The sequence below is a fragment of the Haliaeetus leucocephalus genome, unplaced genomic scaffold, assembly GCF_000737465.1.
Source record: "Haliaeetus leucocephalus isolate CR32 unplaced genomic scaffold, Haliaeetus_leucocephalus-4.0 Scaffold984, whole genome shotgun sequence".
Classification (NCBI taxonomy): domain Eukaryota; kingdom Metazoa; phylum Chordata; class Aves; order Accipitriformes; family Accipitridae; genus Haliaeetus; species Haliaeetus leucocephalus.
In genome coordinates, this window is record NW_010973420.1 from 431,402 (window position 1) to 445,294 (window position 13,893).

Genomic DNA, 13,893 nt, shown 5'->3' on the forward strand with positions numbered 1-13,893 from the left:
AGCTCTCAAGTAATTGGGGGAAGGAGCTGGATTGCATTGCCTGTTAAACCCTGGTTAAGCAGCTGGAAACAAAGTCATAAAACTGTTTCTGTAAGTAACACTGCATCAGTGCTGAGGTCCTGGATATTTGCAGTTTTGGGAAGGCTGTGGGGGAAGCTGCTGCCTCTCTGCCAGGAGAGCTTTTTCTGCATCCCTCGGCCTGGGAGCAGCTGCTGGCACAGAGCAGAGCAGGTGGCCGCAGCCCTCCTCTGGCTTTGAGACAAGGGGTGAGTGGTGCAGCAGCATGTGTAAGGCTTTCCCTCCTGCAGGACCTTTTGTGCCATCACTTCAGATGGGCTGTGGATAACAAGTACAATAAGCTGCTTGTATGCAGAGGCCTTTGGATACCTCAGTATTACTGCCCCTGCCAAAAAGTCGGGATCTGCACTGGAACATGAAAGCTACTCTCAGTGTTTCCAGTATGAGTTAGAAGCCAGAAATTCAGAGTATGGTGAAACCTGCCTTCAGAAATTACTCAAAGGATACAAAAGGCTTCTTAATAAAGGTAAACCAAGCCTGTAGACAGTACATTTGAGGATACTTTGGGTTAGTCTCTCAAAATACGATTCTAGCATACAATTGTAGGCTTTCAGACAGGTTTTCCTGTTATGCAACTGTAAAGCCAGCAACTGAATTAAAAAAAAGAAGAGTAAGATTTAAAAAGTATTCTATCTCTTCATGTATCTGTTCAAGTTTAGAGATACAGCTTGCTTTGCTTTAGAAACTTAAGGGTATCTAAAGCCATTCTCTTCAAACACAGTTCAGTATAAATTTGCTGTGAAAAGCAGGTACATATTACTGGAAAGACCAGCAGCCAGGCTAAGGAAAAGGTTCTGAGTAAGTGCAGGCATATTTAACTGTGATAACACTGTTTCTCACTTTGCTATTGTTTCATGGTGCCAGTGATTTGAGAAGCAACCAGGCACACGACTGTGTATTATCCCACTAATATATATACTGAGACATACCAAGGAGAGAGACATAAACTGTCTCCCCCACCCAATATTTATATCCTAGCTAGATAATACTGTAGTACAGAAGGTAGCTGTGTATTCTGGCTGCTGGACAACATTCCTGGATCTGCTAATGCAATCCTACTGAAGCGGAGCAATCATTCTGATGCATCTTTAAAGAGACTTTTGATTTTTAAAGTGAAATAACTCATGGGGAGGGAGCTGCTACCAACATGATTTCCAAGTAGTAGATGTATGAGTGAGCATCCTGCTTATATTGCCTGTGTACTGTGCCTCTTTCATGATAATGGGAAGAGAACCTGTGTTTTTGTGGGCTGTTCCAAATCTTGCTGAAATTGAAGGAAATCCTGCAGTGAGCTTTTGCTGAGTGCATTGAACGTGAACCAAGACTGCAGTAAAAGATACAAAAGGAAAATGTTTCTTTTAAATAAATAAAAAAGACATTTGATACCTGCTGAGTAGTTTGCATGTTTTATCTCCTTTGCCTTACTCTTTAATTGCCTTGCCTACTTTACCTTTTCTAGGTCTCTCTGTTTTAGTTTATATGGAGTGTATAGCTGTGGGTTTATCTTCTTAGCTGGTAGTCTTTTGTAGGAATAAAATACACTAGCAGGAGGGAGAACCAGGCTGCTTCCAGAATAAAAATATACTGCCTGTATCAAATGTCCCATCTACCTTCACAGTCTGATTGGAAAAAAAACATATTTAAAGTCTGTATTGCTGTGGGTTTTTGTTTCGTTGGGTTTGGGGTGCGGGTGGGGTAGTTTAGGGTGATGGTACTTCAGTAGAGTATCCACCTTGTTTTCTCCATCTCCCTCCTTGCCACTCACTATTTTGCCTGCTCCGTCTTCCTGTGATGTCTTTTCTGTCCCCAGTGGTTTAACTGCTTTTTAATCCTCTGGAGCATATTCGACAGTTTCTCTATGTGTGCAGAGTGAACAACAATTCCTTTTGGTAGGCTCTGTGCAAATGTTTCTATCATGGCTCTTTGAGCACATGTGCTAGCTCACCATGGAGGGCAGAATTCTTTATTCGTTACAAAGTACTCTAAGATTAGGGAGCTGTAGAATAAAATGGAAGTAGCGGATCTATGCTTGCATGGTATATGGTGACTGAGCTGCAGCCATGCATGAAGGCTTGGTTATGTTTGGCCCACCTGCTTTGGACAATAATGATTTTATAACTTTGTGGCAAGCAGCATAACCTTTTTCATCAGCACCATCAGTGATGCCTTTTTTGTATCAACAGTCCTGTGGAAAAAAGATTCATTGTATTGAAATAGGGTATAAGGATGCTTAGTGTGGGAAGAGTTCAAATGCTGCAGCCAGCGTGTATATCATATTCTCTCTGCAGTTTGTAATATACACTAATTTTAATATTCAAATGAAAAATGGAAGTGCATAAGCACAACCTGAAGCAATATAGTAGCTCTCTGCAATCTTCCCTATTTATTTATGTATAGCCTGAAATAGGAACACACAACAGAAGGCACAGATACTGTGGGTGGCCGGCAACAAATGAATGGTCCCGTCTTCGATTCTGAAACAACGATTGTAGTCTACGGCTGTATCTGTGTTGAGATGGCGATATCCCCCCACTTGGATAGTCACCAGAACGCGTTATAAGATGATAATGGCCAATTCTGTTAACCTTCATTTTTGTCTAACAGAATGTGGTTAAGATGGTTCATGGAGATAGTGCTTCAATATGGAAATGTGCAGCCCTAAGCGTCCTCCTAAAGGTGACATGGGCAACTCAGGAGGAGGCGGTGTCTGTGCAGAATGTAAATGCAGTTAAGTGAACACCTAGAGGGCCAGATGCCTTGGTGTGTGCTCTCCTCTGCCAGTTCTTTCCTTCCCCCTTTGACAGGGGAATCTGCACAGGTTCCAACTCGAGCTGCAAAGGTGAAACTTGGTTCCAGCGGTGGGTCTTTTTCTGCTGAGACGTAGGCTGGAAGAGTAAAGATCTCCTCCTTGCAGAGCTTTTCAAAACCTTACCACTGAAGGACAAGGTCAGAGGCAACTGGTCAAGGGTTTTCTCTGTTCAGAGTGGAGCTGTAGGAGGTGTTAGTGCAGGTGCACAGTGGATTGCTGGGAGCTCTACCCATGGGGAATGACCACCATCCTGCTCAGGATTTCTAATCCATCATATAAAAATGAAAGGCCTTTGATTCCGAAAAAGGTTAGGTGTGTTACTCATCATTCTAAACCCAGGGTTTGAATTAAGTTTGGCAAAAACCCTGATGTTTATGTGAGCACTTTTCAGCTCTGGGTGAGTGCAAGCTAGGTCCAGGGAACAACACCCTGCAAGTCCTTGGAAGAGATGAGGAAATATCTCTTGGGGCAGATTCAGGTTGTCAATTAAAATTTAATGATCACCTTTGGCAATATGAGAGCAAAGGTTGGGTCTAAAGCCTTTGTTCAGTCATATAAATAAATTAAAGCTGTTAGGTGCATTGGTCTTCATTTAAAAGACAGCTTTTGCCAGTAAACACAATCACGTTCTGTATTAGACTGTGGAATCATGAGTACAACTGTACAATGACAGAAAATTAAAAATTGGCTTCTACTGCAAGTTTAATACGGTAAATATGTATAGTGACTGAATAAACACAATCAAGATGGTCGAACATAACTGGAAGTAGCTGATTACTTACCTGTACTGGTTATTGTTGTGCATAGGGGGTGGTGATGGTGGCGAGGTGAGAGAGCCAGCACGGTGTTCTTTCGGGATCTCAATAAGAAAGGCCTGACAACAAATGGCCTCATAAGATAACTGCTTTAATAAGATGGAATAATAAAAGGAGCATAGATAGCTAGTAAATCTTACGTCCCTTTAGATGCTGGGTACCCCGCATTCATGCACATTGGGCAGAGCCCAGACTGATTTTCCCCTGGTGTGCTGCGCAGGGCAGAGCAGATGCTGTCCATGGAGAGAAGCCCTCCCTGTTGGTCATTTGAGCTAAGATACGATTTCCTACAAGGAAAAAATCTGTCCCTAACGGGGGTTCTCATGAGAACTTCTTGCTGGACTTTCAGATAAAGGCAAGGCTGGGCGGGTGGCGTAACCGTGGTCCGCAGCAGCGGGAGCTGCCCGCGGGCTCCCGTGTCGCACCCAGCTGGCTGAGTCTCTCCTGCAGCCCGGGCTCTGTGCGCTGCGACACAAGGCGCGGAGCCGCACCGGCGTGCAGCACCACACGGGCCCGTGCCTGCTCGGGTTAAGCTGTCCTGTGGGTCGCCAACTCCTAAACGTGCAACCGTCTTGGTCAGGATCGACCTTCCACCCCTTGATCTGCATACAGCTTACCGTTCCCAAAGCTGTTATAAACTACAGATGACATTAATAACATACGGGCTTCTCAAGCCCGAAGTATGAGGTCCAGCAGAGCAGACACAGCCTGCTCAGGGTCGCAGCCTCCTCGAATACCATGTCCTCTGCAAGGTTCCCAGTACAGTCACAGCATCACACCCCAAGCTAAGAACACATCTTGCCACCTTTTGTTTAACATCAGCTGCACAGAGCTCCATAACCCACCCACCTTACCCATCGTTTCAGACAGAACAAGTGTGGAGAAAACCTGAAACAGGACTGCCTCCCCCCCAAAAAAACAGCAGAAGATGTAAAGAGATGGTATGTCTTGATAATAAGAGTGTCACTCCCGAGAGCATCCAGCAGCAGAAGGCTTGTTGCTAGGCAAAAGCACAAAGGAGTGTGTAATAATGTTCCAAAGAGGAGTCTGTAGATTTGAATTTCAGAAAGCAGCTGAATTTCAGTAGAGACATTTACATATTTAGTTTGTAGAGCTGGTGTTTGATATTAATTTTAAAAGAAGTCTGTAATTTGCCTTGCTGACTATTGTGTTTTAGCTGTGGCACTATTCTAATGCCACCCATTAATTTTTTTTACCACTGCAATTAACTTATGTAAAATCAGGTTTACAGGTTTTTTTTCAAATTTTATGAAGAAAATTGCCTTGAATACAATTCCTGTGCCATGGCTTTTCACAGTGTGTTTGTTCATTGCCTTATACAGTTAAACATGTGTTATTAAACTGCAGTAACAGCAAAATCATAGAGCTGCAATTACATAATGAAAACATTATCTTCATAGAATAATGGTACTTGAGGGACACAGTAAAGTACAGGTTTTCACAAAAGCATCTTGAGGTTGTTTTACCGGCATGATGATGTCTTTCTAGGGATGTCATAAGACTTCTGCAATGCTTTTAAAGTGAATGCATAATAATAATAAAAAATCCTGAAAAGTAGCTCTTGCTTAAACTTGATGACTTAATTTAAGCAATTTGACTACCTTTTTGGAGTTGCTATTAATAGCTGGAAGATTTTAACTGTTGAGAGAGTTAATATGTACACATATCTGTGTGTATGTACCCTGTATTTACATGCATATACAGACAACATCTATGTGTATGTGGGTGCCCATGGAAGTCCAGCTGGAATACAGACCTGTTAAGTGACTGGATATCAACTTTTTTTTTTTTCTTTCACTTTTCTCAGCAAAAGAGAGACATGGTAAAATCTTAAACCTGGCCTTACCTGTTGGCCTTGCTGGAGCTAGAATTTCAAACCAGGGGTTTTAACCCTCAGGCCAAGGGAAATATAAAAAAATCCAAACATTTGAAGTTTAAATAGGAGAATACTTTTTAAGATTTTGTGTGTGTGTGTGTGTGTTTTCCAAGCCCATCCTAGTACAACAGGGTAGTAAGAAGAGGGTAAAACTTTTGTAGCCTTTATGGCAAATTTTTCTGCTCTTTATAGCTGATCTGAAATGTAGAGGATGTGCCAGCACATGCTAAATGTTCTACAGACACCAAGCAGTGTCTTATTTCCTTGATAATGGTTGGTTCATTACTTGCTGTAGTACACCTTGAAATGGGCAGAAAGAATGACATTTCATTTAGGTAGATAATTAACAGCAATAATTATGAAATCAATGTATAAACTTCTTTACATAAAAAAATTAAGTAATTGAAGACAAAATTAACTGCACATAATAGCATGAGTCATATAAATTCAGATATCTCTAGGCAATTCTATAAAGATGGCTTCAGCATTTATATTACTTATGATGTCTCAGCCAGTTCTGGCATGCAGCTAAGGAGGGAATAGATTATTCTGCAACAAAATGAAGTTATTTGGAGTAATGTTAATATCACTGCTTATTTATAAAAAAGTAGTCATCTGTGTTTGTGCAGGACTAGCTCAAAACTGATCTCAGCTACTAGGCAGAACAGGGCCACAGGGAAGCTTATGACAAAAGGACTTGCGAGTGAGTCCATGCCTTGCAAGCAGTTTTCACCTGGGGACCAGGTATGTTGGTGTTGCTGCTTCTTTTTCTTCCATGAGGGTGATTAAAGACTTGATTAGTGTCTCAGGCTGTGGTAGGGGGGAGGCTCTTTCCACAGCTCTGCCTCTGCCTCCGCTTCACATCCATTTCCTTCATCCACCAGGTTATCCTTAGGTATGGGCAAAGCAGCCGGGCTGCCCCTTAAAGGGAATGTTGTGCCTTTTTGCAATACGGTGCCTTAGGTAACTGCCACCACTCACAGCTAAGGCTGCTGCTCTGTATGTATTTATATGCAAGCGCACATATGTGCTCTCTTATCTTTGGCATACTTCTACAAGTGTTGTCCACAGCTGTTTAACTTGAATAAAGTTTTTTTGTGTCTCCTTACTCTTTTGTATGTCACCTAAGATTTGAACTACTGAATTGCTGAAGGAAATATTTGATGTTTGATGGAGTTATATTTATGTGATGTGTTTGCTTGGTATCTTTGTATTTTTTCTGATAAATAAGCTTGTCAGTATATAAGCAGCAATCTGCTGCATTAAGCAGCTCTAACTCATGAAAGATGATGCTAAGAAAGTGTAGTTGGTTTATATTGCTATGTGATTTGCTTCTGAGGTGAAGTTTCAAACAATTAGTCTATTCAAATAGACAAAGGCAGGATGGAAAATTTTCTTTTGACGTGGTCTTGGACTCTTAAAGGTATGACAAAAAATATTGGCACTAACAAAAGAAGCAACAACTTAAGGTCTTTATGGGTGGAAAAGCAGGAAACCATTTACCATCTCCTAATGAAATAACTGGTCTAAAAATGAAACATTTATTTATTCTACAGCTCTTTTAGAAAAGCCATTGCAAGGACATAGCCTAGCATCTATGAAAGATTGTGGAGATTGGGTGGGGGGATCCCTGACTGCTGGAGAGATGCAGATGTCATACATATCCTCAAAAGGGCAAGAAGGACAATCCAGGGAACTACAGGCTAGTCAGCCTCACTTCTGCCTAGAAAAATCATGGAGCAAGTCTTCTTGGAAGCTATTTCTGAGCATGTGAAAGAGAAGGAGGTGATTGGTAATAGCCTGTTTACTAAGGGTAACTCATGCTTGACCAACTTGATTGCCTTCTGTGATGAAACTAGATCTGTGGATGATGGGAAAGCAATAGGTGTCATCTAGCTTGACTTTAGCAAGGCTTTTCACACAGCCTCTCACAGCATCCTTGTATCCAAGTTGAGACTTTAAGAGTTATTGTCTGGATGTGTGTTAGTCTAGTTATTATCTAGTAACAGCCTAGACTAACAGGTAAGTGAAAGACTAGCTAGATAATTGGACTCAAAGAACAGTTCATGCTCAACCTGGAGACAGGTTACAAGTAGAGTTCCTTAGAGATTTGCGCTGGGACCTGTCCAGTTGAGTGTATTTATCAATGACCTGGAGGAGGAGGTGGTATGCACCTTCGTCTAGTTTGCAGATGACACCAAACCAGGCAGTGCAGTTGATGTGCTTAAGGACAGGGCCACCTTCAGAGGGACCTAAGCAGGCCAGAAGAAAGGGCCAGCGGGAACTTCATGAATCCACCAAGGTCAAATACAAAGTATTTGCCTCTGGGATGGACTAACACTCTGTAACAGTGCACACTGAGGATCAAGTGCCTGGGTAGCAGCCTGTGGAAAAAGAATTGGGTGTTCTAACAACCAGAACGTTAAAAGTGAGTCAGCATCACAGCCTGGTACCAACGAAGATAGGCAATGTGCTGGCCTCAATCAACAGGACCATAATCAGTAGATCAAGGACAGTGATTTTTTTTCTCTTTACCTTGCACTCATTAGACCACAGATGGAATTTTGCATCCAGGTTTGGGCCCCTCTGATGTTGATAAACTTGAATGAGTTTAGTGGAGGGCCCCTAAGATGGTCGAGGACCTGTACCACATGAACTACAAAGAGAGGCTGAGGGAACTGGGCTTGTTCAGCCTGGAGGAGAGAAGGGAACGTAACAGAAGTCTTTCCTCTGACGGGGTTACCAGGAACAACTTCCCTTAGGGGCATGATGGGAAAATGAGAGCCCATGGTCATAAATAGGTTTCAATTACATATAAGGAAAATATTTTTCATTGTGAGGATAATTAACATTGGAATAAGGACGCAGCAGGGTTGTATAATCTCTGTCCTTGGAGATGTCTGGGTAATGCCCAGAGCGACCTCATCTGAACTCATTGTTGACCTTGCTTTGAGCAGGAGGTTGGACTAGAGACCTCCTGATGTGCATTTCAGCCCACAGAGTCTCTGGTTCTACAGAGTAACACGGCAGGTTCTCTGCTGGAGAAGACTCTCGGAGTTCCACTACAACCCATGAAACTATCTCACATTATGTGACTTCCCCTTTTGCTCCTGCAATATGGAAATAGAGAATTGTTCTAATTTCCCTTTTCTGAGCAGGTATGTGATACCCATGAAAGAGCAAATTTGCAGCACAGCTGGTAGGAAAAAGATATAATCCCAAGAAACTTCTCTGGTGTGATGGAGCCTCAGTGCATGGCTTGTAGGATAACTTTCAGGCCATGATGTAAGTTTACAGCAGATTTCATCAGACAGCATTACATACCAAAATAACCCCCAGCAGAAACCATCAGCAGAGATGCAAGCAATCTGGCAGCAACTGAATTGACATGAAGTGAATGTGTGGGGTAGGCCAACCTTGAGGGCTGGAGTAGTACACAGAATATGATATGTGTTCATCTCTTGTGCAATTTGTAAGGAAAAGGAGAAAAGAAATAGCGGCCATAGTTTCCAGAGAAGCAAGAGCAAATGAGGAAAGATCAGTTTCTGCCTTCCAATGTGATGTTAGTGGTATTGCCTTCTAGGGAAACAACCCTGCATAAGACTTGAATGCACTGGGTGCATGTAAATGCCCTGAAGCTTTAACGGCTTTGCAACTTGCAGTATCCAAAGTCACTGCTGCGCCAGGTAGATGCAAGGCAGACTGCCTTACTTTTTGTTATGAGCAGTGTCTTTCACAAGAAAAACTTCTTGCTCCTTGTCACGTGAAGTGTTTTTAGGCTTGTATTGTTTTCTTTTGCCTGTGGCTTTATGAGCTGTGATGCAGGAACATGCTACACAAGACAGGAGTGCAGCATCAGGGTTTCATTTTATAGCTGAGAGGATGTAAATTAGTTGTGCAGAAGTGTTGGTACAGGCAGAACTTTCAGACATCTGTTTACTTCAGCCACAAGGCTTGTGACCTTGACTTTCATCTTCCCAACACATAGTCATTTTTTTGCTCTTCTTTCCCATTGTTAGGAGCTGAGGGGAAAAAAAAATCTAAACCATGCTGCTGTTGTGTACTTGCACTATCGCTTGCATGTCTGAAATAACGCTATTCCTTGTAATCTTTGCAATATGTAGCTGATATCTCAGGCTAAACCCACTCCTGTAGTTGAACATATGACATGCTATGACATACTGAGCTTACAATGATCTTGTATAGGTGCAGACGAGTGTACCATGGTTAAAAATGGCCTTTTCAAATCTGCTTTTATTGAAGGTGCCTCTGCTGACTGCTGTTTAAGATTAAAAACACACTCAACATTGCTGGGATATGAGGCTACTGACAGACGCCCAGCTTGATGGATTTCATGCACCACTTAAATATAAGCTCTATGTCCAACTTATTCATCTTTCTCACCATCCCTTGGGTTGGCAGGTATGTTTCATCGGAAGTCTATATGCTCTGCAGCTGTAGCAGCAGGTTCTCATCTGGGGTAAACTAGCACACCCTGCTACACTACCTGAGGATGTGGTCTTTTATTTGTATTTCTGGATTTAGGAATCAGAGGTATTCGAGGAGAGGAGCCCCGAAGTGTTTGGGGTTCTTTTTTAAAATTATTATTATTATCAGCTGAACAGCTGAATATATATGTTTAAAGCATTTTTTTAGTCTTCTCTAGTGACTCACACTTTCAGTGAAACATGGTCTGTAATTATGTTCTCCCTTGGTTTTTACAGTGTCTAAGCATTCCTATTACATTTGTCTAATGCTTGTACTATTTCTTCCGCCTCTTTTTAATTTTTATTTTAAGCCTATGACTAAGGGAAACAATTTAAAAACCCATTACAGTGTTGTCCTTGATGATATGTTCATCAGAGAACAGCTCATAATGCTCTCCTAGGACTGAAATTATTGGGTATCTTCAAAGCTCAGCTGACAGAAACTAACCAAGCAAGGGAATTAGCCTGATCTACGAGATAGAAGAAATTCCTTTCTGCATTTGCCAAAACATAACAGAAAGGACCATTGTTGGTGTGATGGAAGCATCCTTCACTAGTGCCCTGGCCATCAGCCTGCATTGTGAAACGTGGATTATCCACCACTGGAGGTCTTTGAAGAACAGGCTGGAACAACATGTAACTTGGCAGGAGTATTATATGCTTTGACAAGCCTGTCTCAGAGCATGGGGTTGGACTAGATGACCTCTCTTAAAGTGCTTTTTTATCCCTGCTACTCCAAGAGAGTTGTCTTTTTTCCCTGCTTGACAGGCAGTACAAATGTAAATGCCCGTGTGTAGCTAAGCAACGTCTCCAATTAGATCTAAAGTTTTGCCCCCAAAAGTAACTTTTTCCATTTTTGTCTTTGAGAAAACACAGAACTGGAGGCTGGCTCAGACCCCAGGGGAAAGCTGCAGAACTGATGAGGAGCATATGTTTCCTATAGGAGTAGGGAGGGGGAAAGAGCATGTGCTGTTCTCGTGAAACCATGCTCTTAAGGCCCCCAAACCCCAGTTTCAAAGCTTAGGCTTGGAGCCTGGTTCAACAGGTCAGTCAAGAGGCCTTAGCGTGCAGAACACACAAAGAGAAGACAAAGGTATCTAGCTAGGTTCCAGGTGGATGCTCCAAAATCTATTTACATTTCTTTTGAGTCTGCCATTTAAAAACTTTGAAAGAGTTGGTCCAGATCAGGAAAATTAACCTGAATTCAGACTTCTGGGAAAACCTGGTGCCATTCTTCAAATCTGTCACATGCCTTCGTAATTTTTTGCGTGTGCACTAAAGATGGAATGTATTTGGCTTTAAAAAAATTGAGAAGATACTTGCATTAAAACTTTCTCTAATTCAATTTAAGGCCTTTTGGATTCTTAAAATGACATATCCAGCTAAAGCCAGATGGGGCCTTATTTTGCTTGGGAAATGCAACTTCTGAAGTGGTTGATATTGTGCTGTTACCACAGCGGCTTGTTTAAAAACATTCTGACTGACTTGAATGAACCCTATTAAGTTATGATGCAGCAGTATTTATAATGGAAAAGCTTTTTCTTTTCCTTTTTGCTCTGTTAATCACAGTCCAAACAAGCATAGCTATCATTTAGAGCAAAATCAAGCATTGCCAGGTTCATAATGCAGTAACTTAGAGACAGTTAATATGGCTTTTTACCTGTTTCTTCCTATCTTCTAGTGCAAATCCTCGCTCTGTAAAACACCTGAGGAGGACAGCCAGAATGGAGGGTCCTTTGCTGCCCTGCCCAGCTGAGTGAAGTTTTTCCAAGCAGACTGATCGGATCCAGTCCTCGGCTGGTCCAGATGGGAATGTAGCAAAATCACTGCTCTCTTCTACCCTTCTGAGGCAATCTAACCCCCAAAAGGCTTCTCTCTTAAGCAATTTTCAGTTAGTAACTGTACAATAGTGGTTTTATCCAGAAGTGATTACATTCTTTGATTATTTGAATCATTTGGAGTACTCTGGAAATCAGTGAAAACTGCTGACAGCTCTTCATATCCTTAATGGGGTATCCCATTGTTGTTAAAAATGTATTCAGTATAAAATAATTTAATGAAAATAGGCAGAAACTCTCTCTCTTGATCTAATCTAAATGTAACAAAAAAAATCCTTGCTTAGTTTTTAATCAAGACAGCTTTGCTCTACTATCTTGTGCATACTAATACAGTCCTCTCTTAATAATAAAGAAGGGAATATTCTTAAAATTAACTTTATCAGCAGTTAACGGGTTAGTGCCCATAATACTTGGCTTGATATTATTGGTTATGACTGTGACAAAAGACATCTTCCAGTTTTCAGGCCAAGAGTAACAGACCTGCGCCGTCAATGCCGTTAAACTTTTTTTTTTTTTTACATGTTTGTATTTGGATATTCTTTTTCTATCATGTTTTTTTTAATAAAGTTTTTCAGGTCTGTCTCAGATTCTGTGTAAGTAGTGCAGGTCCCAGAAAAGGCAATGGACCAGATCAACCACTGATGCCATTTCACACATACAGCAACCTCATCTAACTTGCACATATGTTATCCAGTTATTTTATAACTTGCATTCAGAAAATGTTGAAGGGAGTATGCAGGTAGAGGAAGCACAACTACTGGAAATTTCCTCAAACAAGACTTGCCTCACAGCTTGGCTGTGATATGTGATAGGGATTGTTCTCTGATAATTTGGTCTACTCACTCTTGCCATTGGGTTGCCAGGTGCAAGGAAAGAAGAATCTCTTTTTTGTTGCAAAAAGAAGATACGAAGAAAGTTAATATGAGTTATGAATAGAGCTGCACACCAATATAAGCCATAATGAAAATATACAACAAACTGGAGAACTGCTGAAAGCAGAAGGGTGTTGAAAGTAGTGTACTATGTACTTTATTTATGTTTTTGGCATCACAAAGTGTTTTGGATGGTGTGAATTCTTATCCATCTCTAGCAGAAAACAACAGCTCTCTGCAGTTGCACTCAAACTGCCTCTCTCTCTTTGGTAAGGTATGTCCTTTCTGGCAGCAGAAATAATGCCCCAGTAAAGGTTTTATTCCTCCACATGAGTGTTTCTCTGCTGGTTTTCCTTATTTTTCTGTATCTGAAGCTGTTCTTTCCTGCTGCTATGTTCATTAACTTCACCTCCAGAATGAGCATCTGAAATCAGCCCATGTTTCCCTATAAAATGACAATACTTGGCAGCAAGGTTGCAAGATCCTGCCGCATCTTCCTGTAGCTGCTGGTTCGTGGTAATTTTCCATGATAGTGAGGAACAGCTGACCAGCTAGTGATCTGGGGTCAGTGCATGCTTCAAACAGGCCAATTCCTGTGCACTGGGGTAGTAAGCCTAGATCAGTGAAGAATATAGCCATTGCATGAGTGACAGAAATCTGTATAATGTTTCCTTCCTGTTGTTTTGTGGTAAGAAACTTTGCAAGTTATTTCACAAGTGCACAGATATGACAGTGTTTGTTATCACACTCGTTTGTATTATAGCTGTTAAGGTCTTGGGTGTACTGAAATATTATGTGCTTATGTGCAAGGAAAATGCCTCTGCTGTTCTGCTGAAAGCTTGCTCTGTGCAATATGTTTCCACCAGAGAAGATGCTTGAACCACCCGAGTGAAAGATGTAAAGAAAAAGCTTCTTGAGCTTTGAGAAGGCACCTTTGCAGGGTTTCAGCTGGTAGCCTGGATGGTAGGATCTGGGCAGAAGGGAATCCCTGTGTCCAGCAGGGAGGGTTTGACCCAGGGCAAGGGTAAGGTGATGTCTGATGTCTGTCTGTCTGCCGTCCGAGTGAGCAGTCCACACTGCTACCCTGTGGAGCAGCC

General features: G+C 41.7%; 1 protein-coding gene across 1 annotated transcript in view; it reads left to right on the forward strand.

The window, feature by feature from the left end:
• Positions 1-12,292, forward strand: part of LOC104842210 (chromosome unknown open reading frame, human C9orf89) — a 76,061-nt gene extending 63,769 nt beyond the window's left edge. The window contains exon 8 of the transcript XR_775427.1: positions 11,768-12,292. The gene's annotated coding sequence lies outside the window, so the exon portion shown is untranslated. The remainder of the gene's footprint in view (positions 1-11,767) is intronic.
• Positions 12,293-13,893: the final 1,601 nt, after the last annotated feature.